The 13059-nt window shown below is 43.7% G+C and overlaps 1 non-coding gene across 1 annotated transcript; it reads left to right on the top strand.

The window, feature by feature from the left end:
• Positions 1 to 11129: 11129 nt before the first annotated feature.
• Positions 11130 to 11203, top strand: trnav-aac (transfer RNA valine (anticodon AAC)). Its single transcript has one exon. It is a non-coding gene; the product is annotated as a tRNA-Val (tRNA).
• Positions 11204 to 13059: the final 1856 nt, after the last annotated feature.

Below are 13059 nucleotides of genomic sequence, written 5' to 3'. Positions count from 1 at the left end.
AGTTATTGTGATCAAACTAAATATTGCCCGCAGTGTTGCCTTCAGTACCGTTTTCATGAGGTTAAACCACACAAATGTCTGGAGCCGAGATGCAGGATCTGTAATGCTGATTTAACCCCGGGGTCCGAACACCAGTGCTTTATTCAGCCGGTTAAAAAGGAGCCGCCACACAACCGGTATGTCTTTTTTGCTTTTGAATGCCGGCAAGAAAACGGGGTCCACGTTGCTAATTATATACACTGTATTGACATGTTGGATCGTGAGTGGTCAGCTAGCGGTGAGAGTTGTGTCAGGGATTTCTTTACGCGGTATCGCGGTCCAAAATACCTCAATTACACATTTATTGCCCACAATGCTAAGGGTTATGATTCTTACATTTTGATGAAGTATCTGGTGGAAAATGGGGTGACCCCAAAAATAATAGCTCAGGGTAGCAAGATCATGTGTTTCACCGACGAAGCTTTCAACTAACGTTACATAGACTCGTTAAATTTCCTCCCCATGAAATTGAGCGCTTTGCCTAAGGCTCTGGGTTTTGAGGCTCAGAAGAAAGGTTGGTTCTGCCATTTTTTTAATACTAAGGACACTCAGAATTATCGAGGGTCCTACCCGCCCGCCTCTTATTATGGGGTTGATACTATGATGTCTCATGAGAGGGAGGAATTCTTTAAATGGTACAATACGGTTAAGGGAGGTGTTTTTGATTTCCGAGAAGAGATGGCCGCTTATTGTAAAAATGATGTGGTGATCCTTAAAGAAGCCTGTGTGCGTTTCTGCGCCGAGGTTATCAACACATCGGGTCTCGACCCTTTGCAAAGTGTGACCATAGCGTCTCTCTGCATGAAAATGTATCGGTCCAATTTCTTGCAGAAAAACACTATAGCGGTCACCACTTCTGACAACTATCGTGCTAGACAAAAGAACTTTTCGACTGTCTCCATACAGTGGCTGGAATACCTGAGTGCCCGGGATAACATCTTCATCAGACATGCTTTAAATCAAGGGGAAGTCAAAATGGGGCCTTACTACTTAGACGGTTTTAGCGACGTGTCCGGGCGGCGTACCGCTTATGAGTTTGCAGGTTGTATTTACCATGGCTGTCCTCAGTGCTTCGACCCAAACACCTTTAACCCCGTAACACAAAAACTCTGCGGTGATATGTACTATGATTTCCAGGAACGAATTGAAACTTTAAAAAACACCTATGGTTTGAACGTGCTGGTGATTTGGAAACACGAGTGGACGACCCTGAAGCAACAGGAAGCGGGGGTACAACGGTTTATGGAAACCTTGGACTTTCCTGAACGTCTAGAGCCCCGGGATGCGTTATTTGGGGGTCGTACCAACGCCCTCTGTTTACATTATGAGGTAAAGGAGGGTGAGAGAGTAGATTACTATGATTTCACCAGTCTGTACCCTTATGTCAACAAGACCAAAATGTACCCGGTGGGGCGTCCAACCATTGTTTATCGTGACTTTCTCGAAATCGGACATTACTTTGGATTGATCAAAGTCACCATGTACCCTCCTCGCGAGCTGTTCTTACCCATGTTGCCTTACAGGTGTTCGGGAAAATTGATGTTCCCTCTGTGTAGAACGTGTGTGGAAACTGAAAATCAAACTACGTCTTGTCTGCACAGTGATGAAGAGAGAGCGCTGACGGGTGTCTGGTGTAGCATTGAGCTTGACAAGGCGGTGGAGAAAGGTTACAGAGTCGGTAAGGTGAATGAGGTTTGGCATTTTTCTGAAAAATCTGATACTCTTTTTGCTGATTACATTATGACCCATCTGAAAGGGAAACAGGAGGCATCGGGCTATCCCTCATGGTGTGTTGACTCCGCGGCCAAAGAGCGATACGTTCAGCAATATTTTGAAAAGGAAGGGATCCGTCTAGAGCCGGGGAACATAACTGTAAACCCCGCCAAGAGACAAATGTCCAAACAGATTTTAAACAGTCTGTGGGGTAAGTTTGGGGAAAGAAATTACCGTCTAAACACAACCTTGATTAAAACCCCTGAACAGTTTATAGAATTTATGTTTTCCAAACAACATGCAGTATCACACTTTCAATTCTTAAATGACCACGTGGCACAGGTCCAGTGGAGGGCCCCTAAAGATTACTATGATTTCACCAGTCTGTACCCTTATGTCAACAAGACCAAAATGTACCCGGTGGGGCGTCCAACCATTGTTTATCGTGACTTTCTCGAAATCGGACATTACTTTGGTTTGATCAAAGTCACCATGTACCCTCCTCGCGAGCTGTTCTTACCCGTGTTGCCTTACTGGTGTTCGGGAAAATTGATGTTCCCTCTGTGTAGAACGTGTGTGGAAACTGAAAATCAAACTACCTCTTGTCTGCACAGTGATGAAGAGAGAGCGCTGACGGGTGTTACCACGGCTTACGCCCGGCTTGAACTGTACAACTTAATGGATCAGTTGCAGGAACGCACGCTCTATCATGATACTGACTCTGTAATCTTTGTCACCAGGCCAGGGGATTGGGTCCCTCCCCTCGGGGACTACCTTGGGGAGTTAACGAGCGAACTAGATCCTCAGGACCACATAGTGGAGTTTGTTTCAGGGGGTCCTAAGACTTACGCATACAGAACGGCTGCGGGTAAGACCTGTATGAAAGTTAAGGGTTTCACTCTGAACCATTGTAACAACAAGCTCATTAACATCAAGTCTCTGACGACCCTGGTAGAAAGTTTTGTAACCGAGAAAGACGCGCCTCCTCGTGAGATTATTACAGCCGGAAATCAGATCTATCGCAATAAAAAGGGGTACACGTTGGAAAATAGATCACTAAACAAACGGTTCAGGGTGGTGTACAATAAAAGAGTGTTGAAGACTGATTATACCACTCTGCCTTATGGATATTAGCGGTGGTTTTGAAAACAAACTTCAACACCCTTTCTCCTGTATTATAGCCGGTCCCTCCAATTCGGGGAAGAGCTATCTTATAAAGAACATCATAGAAGATGTGGACGCAACCGTGTCCCAAGCTCTTGACAACATAGTGTGGTGTTTCACTTGCTGGCAACCTCTCTACGATGATTTGGCTTCGAAAAAAAATAATCTGAAATTTGTGCAAGGTCTCCCCGCCTTGTTGTGTGACGATGACTTGTTCCCGCCCGGTCAAACTAATCTAGTGATCCTTGATGACCTGATGGAGCAGGCCGGTGACAACAGTGAAGTGGAAAAAGCTTTCACAAAGTACACTCATCATAGGAATTTAAGTATTATTTATTTAGTTCAAAATCTATTTTTTCAAGGTAAAAAAAGCCGCACTATTAATTTAAATGCCAATTATATAATTCTTTTTAAAAACCCCAGAGATAAACTACAGGTCACCGTCTTGGCTCGTCAAATGTACCCTAACCAGACCAAGTTCTTTTTGGAGGCATTTGAGGATGCCACCAAAAAACCCTACGGGTACTTGATTGCAGACTTAAAAGCACAAACCCCAGAAGACTTTCGCCTCAGAACAGGTTTGTGCCCGCCCGATTGGCCGGCAGTGTATGTGCTAAAGAAAAGGAAATAAATAAGAATGTCTGTTCGGATTAAAAGAAATCTGCCACTTTTGCAAATGTTATTTGAGGGGAGCCCGCGCCATAGGAAAGCTGTGCTGGCAGGGGCCCCTCGGATTTGATCGAGACCCTGTGTGAAATAGCTTTTAACATCTTACGTGGTAATATACCCCTAACCCCTTCTCAACATTCTAAACTCAAAAAACAAAAAGCGGTTATCAAGATCATCGCTAATAAGAAGTATTCTATTAAAAGAAAAAGAAAGAAGATTAATCAAACCGGGGGTTTTATAGGACCGCTGTTGAGCATAGCCGTGCCTTTCCTAACCAGTCTTCTAGCTTCCAGAGTGGGTTAATAATGGAATATGCTCAGAAAATGTTTTTGATCCCTCAGGAGCAGCTTGAGAAATGCAGAATATATCCTGCACAAAATGGTTCAGAAACCGCGGGTAACGGCTTGGAATGAACAGGGTGAATTTGTTTTTAAAGGACAACTGATCAAAGGTTCACACATGTTTGATTTGTTGAAGAGTGTCACTAGCACTAATAAGGTACCCGATAGTCGCCGACCTGTAGGCTGGAATGCTTTCCTACAGGCGATGGCCTGTCTGAACATGCCCCAATCCACAGTTCCTAACCAGGAAACGCGACAAAAATTCCATCTGTGTAAAGAGGTGGAGCCTGATCTGACTCCGATATCTCATTACTCTGACCGTGCTGAGCGACCATCCTCAGGATCAATCCATCGTTGGGAAGCTTATTAATCTCATGTTTTTATTTGTCTCCCCTGTAAATAATGACCCGACAAACAATTTTTTATTTAATTTTTTTTATTTTCAAATGTTGTACATTTATTTATAACATAACCCCTGCTTTGTATTAGAATTGTTTTGAATAAAAACAAAACTAATGATTCAAAGGCTGTTTTCATTATTTTTTCATCATCTTTTAAAATCCTCACAAGAACACCCCATCTGTATACATGGCTGGCTAGGGTCGTAAGTCATTGTGTTATAAGGGGGGGTCCACAGTGTACTGACAAACTCTGCCACTTTTTTATCATTTTGGCCTAAATCATCACTGTACAAGGCCATAATATCGGGGTATGACCTTCCTTTAGATCTATGATATAAGAAAAACACACAGTGTTGACCACAAGTGAAGGTCTGAAGACTTTGTACTTGACGACCGCTGTAAATGGTTTCTTGACAGTTGTTGAGCAGAAAGTTATTGATCTTCCGAGGGAAAGGTCTGAAATCCGGGGGGTTTCCATAGGAATCAAAAAATTCACCACGGTGGTCCTCCCTTAGATAAATAGCCAGCCAATGTTCTCCGGGCATATTTTTAGGGTGTGTGTTGATTATGTACATTGCAGGTAAATTCTTGATCTTAAATTTAGGCAGCTGATCGCAGGCGTAGACTCCTTGAAACAGTTTCCGTGAGCCGGCCAGGGCATTCATGATGTGGTTGAGCTCTCTGGTGTTCATTTTAATAATAATCATACAGAACGTTTCTCCTCTGATTCACCTCAATAATGTTGTCAAACACAGCATACACGACCATATTTACAGTGCGTGGTAGAGGCTGCTTGAAACGCATCTCCAAACGCATATTGCCCGTCTTCATCAGTGAAAAATGTTGTCCACACTCTTCATCAGGGGTCAGGTTGAAACCGTTCAGGGTGTAACCGCTGCAGTATTCCCGGCGATCGATCAGCAGAGTTTGATCCTTGAGATGACGACCCGTAGCCAGTACTAGACTGTAATATTCACGAACCGCATTGCCGTTTTCAAAGTCAGGTTGAAAAGGTCTGGATGGAACCTGCACACCATCGACGTACAACGCTATAAATTCCGCGTTAAAATGTTTAAAGTTAAAGGGGTTCTTGTTGTAAACCCCGGTAAATGCATCATTATCCACGAGACCTATAATAACCTGTTTTGGGAGCTGTCCTAGAAACAGATTTTCCTGGTTCATCACCCGTGTCCCTGCGGGGATACTGTGGACTTTCATATAGACTCTTTCGATCGGGTACTTGGCGTTTGCCGTCATTAACGCCTGCGTGTGTCCTAGTTTAACCGCCGGGGAGACGGACACTTTCTTCACAAACAGCGAGGCCAATAATATGGTCAGTTTATATTTTTCAGTATCAGGGGTCATCAGACAAAAAGCACTTTTACTACGGATCATTTTAATTTTAATGTCTACCCCGTTGAGCATGAGTTTTTCTTGGAAAAATATGTCTGCATGGATATGCCCCATTAGCTCAAAGGTCCTCCCTTCTGTTGAAGAGGCCGTTCTTTTTTGAAAACCCTTATTGAGTCCCTCTGGATCCTTGTCGTCCATAGCTTCCGGGATGTCTTTGAAGAAAAGGCCGGGGCTGAACTGTTTGCTCAGGGTCTCCTCACTATAATTAAGGATACACTCCATCATGGCTCTATAGGGGTAAGTATTGCTGCTTTGACTAATGAGCCAATCTCCCAGGGTCACATCCACCTGTGAAAACATGGTGGCCACCGGGTAATTGATGACCCCAGCGTTGGCCGTCTTCTCGATTGCATCGCCATCCTCATCAGTCACTTTACAGTTCATTAAAATAAATGTGTTATTCAAATCAATATAATCCTCGCCATTGCCAGCTATAAAAAACTCCAGAGGGGCCGTGTCTGAAATTTCCACGATATGTTGGAGAATGAGAGATTCTTCGTTTTTTGTTAGCCACGGATCTTCGTCGCCCTGGTGGACACATGCTGTTTCTTCTTTTACCCCCCCTCCTCGCCATTACCATGAGACCCGAACCCTCCTGATGCTCATGGCTAGCTGCCCGGTTCATAACATTGGTGAACACGTCACTAACAATATTTTTAGCCGCTGATTTCAAGTGGGGTCTGGCTATAGCAAAGCCTCTCTTAAGCAGGGGTACGGCCATTCTAAAGAGACCACGAAAGAGTCCTCCTAGACCGGCGCCATACATTGTGGGGGCTCCTACAATACCGGGCAAGCCGTTCCCGGCTTGCATCTTGTAATAATCCACATAGGCGCTAGGATCTACATAACCCCTCGAGGTAGCCATTTTAATAATGTACACACTGTTTCAGGGGTCGAAAATGTAGTTTGACAATAACTTTACCGAAGCGGAAGGGTACGTTGATATTCTGATCCGATTTGACTTCGATCGTGATGTTGTCAAAGTGGGTCTTTGAGACTGGTACGTAGTGTGGCTTGTCATAAGTAATTGTGACCATGTCATTGCTTTTACCTTTAATAAGTACATTTCTCAAAAGGGGGACATAACTATCCCCGACCCTCTGGTGGGTTATGATATCCGTATACACATAAAGAGTGTAAAAGCCGCCCCACCACTTCTGAGAACCTGCTCTCTGTGTCAGAATAGAACCCTAATATACGCCCCAGTTGGCCGCTGGTTTGAATGCTAATACCTGGTTTTGACACCTTGTACACTCTGTTTTTAATAGGGTTGTAATATAGCTTGATGTTGGGGGTGCCTTCTGAGAACTGTTTATGAATCTCATCTAATATTTTATCCACATTGTCATAATAACCTCCTTGTATCGTGAATATCCATTGATTTTAACATCATCAAAAATGGCGAAGGTGGCATCCTTATCTTGTAAAACAGCCCAAGTGTAAGGATACTGTATTTCCGCCAACCCCACTTCCCACGACCCCCTTAGATCTATAGATTTTCCAAATTGTACCGTGTAACTGGATATTTCATTTTTAGGGTATATATCGAGAGAGGCGTTACTGGGTAGAGTCACGTAGAAGCCTCCTGATTCCATCTTGAGTACCGAAAGTAATGCCCCCAACACACCCACGGGCATGTTGTTATAAGGATTGAATATCGCAAACCTGTTGTTCCGGGACCCAACTATTGAACTTTTCAGGCCATCCAAGCCATTTCACCAACACGTATTTTTTCCGGTTCTGGGTTTTTTCAGCTAATATCTTTTCAACTCTGTATACACTGTCTTTACCCACAATCATTTTTTGTAACTCGGCTTCGTAAAACGTTCCTTCTATATCCTCCCCGTCATAGTCTTTTAACCGGTACACGGGGGGGTCTCAAGCCAACTGTTCGGTAACTGTAAAATATTCGTCAGAAAATGTTTGTTCATAACCTTTGGCAAAAGTACTCCTTAGCTTTGAAACGCGAACCACATCACCGATGTTGAACTTATAAGTAGTTTTTCCCTTCTTAATAAATGGTCCGTATAATTCTTTATAGACCTTAAAAGAATTACTTTGATCAACATCTATAGGCTTCATTTTAATACTGGTGTGATACCCTTGGTTGTAAGCATCGATAAAATCCTGAACTTTATCAAAATACTTGAACGTGTTGACCGCTGTAAAATATCTCCAGATTTTGGTCTTCATGGTGCGGTTAAACCTCTCCACTACCAATGCCTTAAGCACATTACCGGTGGTGAAATGATGTATTTTGTGTCTCTTCAGTAGATTCTGAAATTCTCTGTTGAGAAACTCTTTTCCTTTATCAGTCTGCAGTTTTTTAGGACATCGACCCTGGGACAATATATCCTCAAAGGCCCTTGTCACCGCCCGACCTGTTTTTTTATGTAGAATGCGAGCCCAGGCATATTTTGATAACACATCGATACACATCAACATCAATTTGTGACCATTGTTATGTTTTGATAAATTTGACATATCGACTAGATCCATTTGCCATTGTGAGTCTATGTCAGTTGCATATACGCGGTTTCTTTTAAAGTTAATCCTGAGAGGTTTATGTAAGGTATAGGCGTCTTGTTCCCGTAACCATTCTGAAACAACCACATCATTAACCTTCACTCCGGCCTCAGCGAGTCCTCTTTGAAAACCCTTCTTACCCGCCAAACCCCCAATCTTGGCTGGGTTGTAGTATAGTTCCTGCATTTGGGGAGCTTGCCGAGTCATTCTGTCAAATAACCAAACAGACCCACACTATGCGCAAAGTTTTTATACAAGGTTTTTTATTCAACTTCAGGAGAGCAGATACCCCTTTTTAGACATTTGAGAAAAGTATAACATACACAACAATTTTTTCTACGGTCCAGACAAAAAGAAATCAGATGATTGGTTACTTGATCTATATCAACAAATATACCTGTTTCTTTATCTTGTAGGCACACACCTCAGTTACATATGTAAATAAAACAACAATATGACCTATTTTAAAAGTAAACAGAGGTGTATTAAACATGCTCAGCAAAAGGTCATACAGATGTTGATGATATGGCCTAATATCATTCTTGGCCCCCTTGAGCGCTTCATCCCAGTGTTCGTACCCCCCGGTCTTTGTTACAGCAGCCATTCACTTTTCCAGGTTTGAAAGTTGATCCTCATCGATGGTTAAATCTGTAGAGAAAAGGCTCGCGTTGGCTACTTTTCTGTCAAGCACATGGTGTAATAGCGCTCTCAGGTTAGCTACAGAGTGTTGATGACAGAACCAGTTGCAGAAGCAGTCCAGAACATTCCCCATGTTCAAAGTCCCTTAGTTCAGGTCAGAGTCTGAATCAGTGGCGTAGATGTCGAATTCTTCGTCGCTGCCCCCAGCTTTAACTTCTTTACGGAAGAAATAAGCTTTTAGCTTGCCAGCGGTTTTTCTACTCGGCTCATCCAGGTCATTGAGCAGCTGCCCAAGTTTCTCTATTATAAACGGCTCCTTTTTCAGCTCCAGCAAAATCTCATCTATGATTTTCTGGACTTGTCCCGCAGTGACATGTATGTGGGAGTAAGACAGCGCCTTGATTAGTGCCGGTTTCAGCCACGGTTTGTTCAGTCTTCTGTAAAACACGTTGAAATAGAACAGGAAATAGTAACGGTCTGGTTCAAACAAACAACTGTGTCTCAACTGACTGGGGTGATTCACTTCACACCCCCGACAGACTTCTTTCAGAGCTCGGTCGATGAGAGCACTCAGAATATACACCAGGGTGCTTTTAACTACTCTGCTTACTTGGTCACATACCCCGGGCATAAATCCTGCGTCTTCATCACGCCCCCGGGACAGTCCGATGCTCATTGGGTCGCCTGGTGGTTTGTGGGGTGTTTCTACATCCATTGGACTGACCCCCTCCTGAGACGCACAGAAGGTAGACAGTTCGGCAAAATCGAGGCCCTCCATGAGCTCCAGAGGCTGGGGATCCCCGAGACTCATTTGGTCATCCATCGCACCTCATGTTGTTTCGTCCTGAGGGACCGGGGTCTGAGGTCTTGGAGGGTAACCGCAGTCAGAGGGTTCCGGAGTGTATACAAAATCTGGGGAATAGAACCAGGGGTGATCCCGGGTTTGAAGAGGCCTGTAGAGCCTGTCGACGTCCGCAGCTTTCGGGTAAGACATTCTCTTTAATTTTAAACCATGAATGAATTGTTGCGCCTTTTATCCTATCTCTTCACTACGTCACGACACACCGCCCTCTTAGAAGAGAGTAGCCCCTGAGCCGTCAGACGGCGTCAAACATAATTTCAGTAACCTGTTTTTCTGGATCCTCCACACCCCCTTCAATAGGGTTTGTAATCAGGGTACTGCTAAGCAAAACCTTACGATCTGTAGTTAGAGATAGACTCTTCACCACTCTACCGTAGTTCTGCAAGCTTTCCCATTCACCACCTTTCAAAACCCTGAGTCGGAGACTCCATTTCGCATTCTCTTGGACCCTCTTGCAAGCCTTCTAGAGTCTTATCCCCAAGCCCCAGATCTCTCCAGGCCATCACCTTCAACCAGTCCTCATAAGAGTATTCAATTACCGTCTCAAAAGGTTCCAACGTACCCTCCTTCTCTCCCAAAGCAAAAAGCTCCACTCCAACATAGCTGGGATCCCTTTTAAAGCGGTAACCCCGTCGAGCCCCCCAGAACAACACCCAGGAGCGTTCAATCTTCAAATTGGTGAGTACAGGAACCCTTGCCCGGGATTGTTTCTTGCGGGGTTTCATGTTGATGTCGCTGGACATGTTGAAGAAGCGGGATGTTTCAGAAGCTGAGAATTAAAGAGGTATTGCCTAAAAGCAGCGCGGGTTCTTAAATAGAGAGGAGAGTTTCGGGGCGTTGCCTTCAGAGGGGTGGGGGTATTTATGGGTGGCCTTGTTGTTCAGGGTTTTATGGGTGTACACTTTCTGACGGATATGACGTAGGAATAATTAAGGAAATAACTCTACCTAAAATCACGCCCTCCAATTATGACGTAGGAATATTAATAAGCTTAGGGCATACGTCATAACAAAATAGGCCGCGCCCAAAAAACCCTACTATCTACTCTTATGTAGTTGAAGGCGCAGTATAGCTCTGATAGTCTGGTGGTGACGGAAGACCACCAGCCGTTTGAACAAGCCATTCAGCATCACCTTGTTGGGCTAAGTGCAGGCACTGTCAGAGCGCAGGGCGTCCTGCCTTTGAAAGAGTTTCCGTAGTGTCCTGATGTGCCCTTTAGCAATGCCAAACAGGTCTGTGAAAATGGCATCCTTTCGCGGCACTTCAGACGCCATCTTACAGCCTAGCCGACCTGAAACGCCTGAGCCCGTTTTACCAGCAGGCTTCAACGGTAACCGTTTGAAGCAAGAGGCGGCGGTGTCAGTTTCCGTAGTGTAGCGGTTATCACGTTCGCCTAACGCGCGAAAGGTCCCCGGGTTCGAAACCGGGCGGAAACAGCCTGCTGTGGGCTGGCCCTTTTCGTCCTGCTTGCCCTCGTGGTTCCCCGGAGGCGGTGGGTGGCTTTTCTTCATTGGAGTGCCCGAAATCGGTGCTTTCAGAGCGTCCGTCCGTCGACAGGTTGAAATTGTAAACGCTGGTGTAGCCACTTTTAATTAAAATCTGATGATGTTGATGTTGTTGTTCTTGTTGTTGTTCTTGTTGTCATCGTGGTCGCCGTCATTATTATTGTTAAAGTAAAGCAGTAGTTAGATTTGTTGCTACCGTAAGGTGTAGAAGACAACAGTAGGTATGGCGTGTGATATCAAAACATTCAGAATTCTTTTAACCTATAAAAAATATAAGCATTGTAAAATAAACCCAAATATCTCTTTTGCGGGGATAAACGCTGTTCTGAGTAGTTTGTAACTTGTTTAATACCAAACAAAGCATCGCTATAAAAAAAAAAAAAAGAATCACTGTATAAGCGCTTGTTATTTTAGATCTTTATAGTTATTTTCTTGGCTCAGGTTGTTTTTTAGCGCTTATAAAGGCCTGAAATATTCTTAGTGGATGTTGACTATAGGTCTTGATGCTTAAAAATGTTTTTTTGAGAGACCAAAAGGTTCTAATAAAAGTTTAGAGTAGAGAGGAGAGAGATCGTCTCCATCTTGGTTTCTATTTGAAATTTGATGCAGTGTCATTTTATTGGTTGGTTTTGATATGTTAATTGGTAACAGGGTGGCACAAAGGCAAGACCAGAACAATGCCTTACAAGCAGATCCGGCATGTGGCCATCAGTATAAGTATGAAGGTCTGGTCTTCAGCTCGACAGACTCATACTGACCTTTCGATTTAAGACTAAAGATCAACAATGTCCGGAAACAACATCAGCGACTTCGATTTAAACGAGTTTTTAGGCAAGTCTTCAGATTATTTTCATTGACTCAGAGCGTGTTGTGTGCATGTATTGTAAATAAGGCTATAACATCTGTTTTAAGTTCTGTAAAATTATTTTTCAGCCAGTCAACAGGAGTTAATTCCCAACGCTGAGGAGATCATCTGGAACAACGACGGTAAGATTTTTGTGTTTGCGCTCATGGGTTCTTATGTATGGGTGTGTGTGGTTTTGAAGCGGCTCATTAGAGTTATGAAAACGTTTTAATATATATTAATGCCGGTCTCTTTAATTACACAGAAACTATCGAAAGGCCTGTGATTAATGTCTCCGAGGATCGACCAAGAGAAGTGGTTGTCCCTAGACAGGCTGTCTGCCGACCGGGTAAGAACTAAACCCCTGTTTGTTTGTATAACGTTTCTGTAAGATGTTTGAGTCCAGTTTTGTTAATTTAAAAAAATTATCCTGTCTAACAGTATTAAGAAACGTGGTTCGAGACAACGAAAGGCCTTCCACATCGAGGGCTTGTTTCGTTTTACCTTCGAGAACCGTAACCTTTCAAGAATCTGAAAGGCCGTCAGCCCCGGTATCTGATAGCTGTGAGTATATGTCTGCAGCCTGTAAGAGGTTAAAGCTTTTTATAAAGCGGTGTGGTTAAAGGTTAAACATGTCTCTTACCTTCACAGCGGTGCAAAAAGCTAAACCAGCCGAAAAACATAAGAAACGATTATTCTGTGGAGGTAAGTAAGATCTTTCAAACTTTAATGTTTTTAAAAGGGCTTTGTTTGCCCGTTGAGGGCTAATATTTAAGCGATGGGTGACCGTTTCCTGTAGGGCGGGGGGTTCTGGGAAAGATCTTTAGAAGTCCGGACAGGTCTAGGCTTGTTTCTGGGGAACGTGTTTAGAAATGACCGATTGCCGTACCGTCTGGTTAGGAAGTAAAGCCGTCTGAAAGGGTTTAGTAAGTTGTTTGGCTTA

Source organism: Amia ocellicauda (genome assembly GCF_036373705.1).
Source record: "Amia ocellicauda isolate fAmiCal2 chromosome 11 unlocalized genomic scaffold, fAmiCal2.hap1 SUPER_11_unloc_3, whole genome shotgun sequence".
Classification (NCBI taxonomy): Eukaryota; Metazoa; Chordata; class Actinopteri; order Amiiformes; family Amiidae; genus Amia; species Amia ocellicauda.
The sequence above is the reverse complement of the archived record's forward strand: the minus strand, read 5'-3'. Positions and strand labels throughout refer to the sequence as shown.